This window comes from Cyanistes caeruleus, chromosome 5 (assembly GCF_971803275.1).
Source record: "Cyanistes caeruleus chromosome 5, bCyaCae1.hap1.1, whole genome shotgun sequence".
In the NCBI taxonomy this organism is placed as follows: Eukaryota; Metazoa; Chordata; class Aves; order Passeriformes; family Paridae; genus Cyanistes; species Cyanistes caeruleus.
The window spans coordinates 77,475,085-77,477,896 of record NC_141705.1 but is presented as its reverse complement, the minus strand read 5'-3'; positions in this window follow the sequence as shown (position 1 = coordinate 77,477,896).

The following is a 2,812-nucleotide window of genomic DNA, read 5'->3' as shown; positions in this document are numbered from 1 at the left end:
GATAGCAGAGATTATGAAATGAAGCACATTGTGTTTGCTGGTTTGTTTGTTTTCAGTGCAATAAACTTCCAGAGCTTTGTTTTGCATTATGATGACATTGCTGGCATGTCTGTACTTTATCCCACGGAAAAATTTTGTCCTAGCCTGTTCTGCTCTGAGCACGAACTTCTCCATTTACACTGCCCTTTCTGGTTTCCTGTCTTGCACTTGGAATTTTGGTTTCTTTGCTCACTTTAATTTAAAAGTCCCCCAAAAGCTGGTCAAGCACAGAGCATTAACTCTACTAAGATCTCAGTTTGACCAGAACTTGTAAAGTTTCATCCCTCACAGCTCCCCTTGCTTTAAGATTAGTTGGTGCAGTGTTTCCTACATTAGCCCTATGCAAAAAGCATCACAGGAAACAACTTGGAGCTTCATGGCATTCAGATTGGAGAAAGAATCTGCAGTCAAAAATCAGTTTTTGATTTAAACCTGGCTGAAGCAAAAGGAAAAACGTTCAGAGAATGGCCCTCTGCCCTCCTACTTGTTATAGTGTGTGTGTCTGTGTGTGTGTGTCACCTAAGGAGGGTTGTAGAGTTGCAGCTATCCTGTCTCAGGCTGTGATCTTGCCACATCTTAAAGGAATGAGGCTTTCAGGGCTGGTCTGCATTTGGGAAACATCCAAAGCAAAGTTATGTAAGTGCTAAAATGAGTGACTTTGGTGATTTAAGAGGTGGAACTTCCGTTTCTGTACTAATCTCCAGACAATGCCCCAGCATGGTGCTAAAGAGAATTATGCTTTATGGGTGTTATGTTTCTGAGGAAAAGGAAAATGGTGATCTGTTGACTCATGTCTTTATTTTCTGTCATTCTAGGATACACTATAGGGAAGTTTTGTTCCTTAAAAGTAGAGGAGAACAATTATACTGGGGGCAGTCAGATTTCCTCAACAATTTCTTGTAAAAGTTGTAAGGTCTTTGAAATGCATCAGCACAGCACTATATTCTTATGTATATTCTTATATATGATAGGTCAGGCATAGTAAATGTGGGCTATGGCCACTGCTTCTTAGTGATCCTGAATGAAACAGGGAACAGCATCCAGAAGAATAATTTGCAGAATGCAGCTTGGTATATTGGTTCTTGCCAACCCTTTATACCACAAGCTGAAACTTCAAAGCCTAGCTCTTGTATCATGTTTTCAAAGTAATTTTGTGTGCATATTCAAAGCATGCTCCTGAGCTCAGATAAGTGGTACTTGCTGCAAGCTCTTGTTTTGATGCACTTAAAGGTTCTTGCAAGATGCATCTGATGGCTCTCTCTGGGAATGCATCCTAGAGCACTGTGTGCAAGCAGGGATGGATTAAAAAAAATAGCTGGGGAAAAGTCATTGGCATAAGGAGTCTAATAACTTGTGTTGGTGGTATCTCTAAGATATAAATGTGGGGAACAGCAAGAGGTTCTAGCTGGTTGTGGTTGAGGGAAACTGGCAGCAAGAGAAATAGAAGTAGTTACAGGCCAAATATTGTTTTCCCCATTTGGAAGAACAGCTGTACTACTGAAAAACGTGAAATGTCAAAGTCAGGTAAACACTGATTTCACACTCATTTCCTCCTGATACGTGAACCCCAAGCAGGATGGTGTTTGCAGTGTTCTCCTTTAGCAGATGCACGCTGGATTTGATAGAATATCTCCTGTTGGACTACAAGCTGTCCAGTGCATTCCCTGCACTCCATCAGCACCTCTCTGTGATGAGGATCAGCTGCACCACTTCCCAGAGGGCTACAGAACATCTCACAAAACTCATCTTTCTTCTTGGCACTTGGGGGTCAGGGGATGTTTTTGGAGTTGAAGGGAGCTTCTCTTCCTCTAAATACAAATGACCAGTCCCAGCCCTTGGAAGTCATCGTTTCCTCTGGAGTGCAAGTCCAGAGCGCTTTAGTGACGAAAACCTGAAGGTATAAAACCTCTGTGGAAAAGTGGATTTGTTTGCTTCATTTTTCAGAGACTTCACCCAGCATCAGGGTTTCACTGGCTGATGGGCTACAGGCACAGAGCAAGGCAGGCCAGCATGAGGAGAACATGCAGAGGCAGCTGCAAGGCTTAAAAAAATGAAAAAAAAAGAAAGAAGCAGAGCTTTAGAGCCTAATTCATCACCAGGCAGCAATCACAACAGTTATATATAAATGCAGTCTGTGCAAAATGGAGCCATGGCAATTAAGCTTGTGACTTTTTTGTTTTGTTTTGTTTTGTTTTTTTAATGTGGCTGGAGAAGAGGTTTTAAATTGTGGTGTTTAAAAAAGCCCACCCTCCTCCTGTTTCTAACATCCTTTCTGAATGTTTTACTGCATCTTCCAAAATGAATTTGCCTCCATATGTCATAGCCATTCCCAAGGAGAGATGTCTGGTAGTGTTAAAGCCTATACATAAAACACTTGGCCTGTGATACCCATTCCGAATATCGTGGGGCTTAATGCCCTCAGTCACCACAGAAAACTCTGATATTTTAAGATGTGTGTGTACTGTGCAAGATGGAAATACAGGGTAAAAAATTCAGGCTGTCAGACTACTCTGATGGAAGCTGGACAGGCTACTTTTAGATGCTGAAAGAGATGTAGAATGTGTTGTACTTAATAACTAGAAATTCTATGGCTTCTTTTTGCCTTGCTGCTTCAGTCTCTCAGTTCACAAAAGGCTTTACAAAATCAGCATGCTGAGTTCCAACCAGATCAAATAGCAACATCAATAGTTATTATAAACCAAAATGAGATATAAAAAGCTTTATTGCTTCCAAGATAACATAATAGCTCTACTTATAATAGGAAAAACATTTA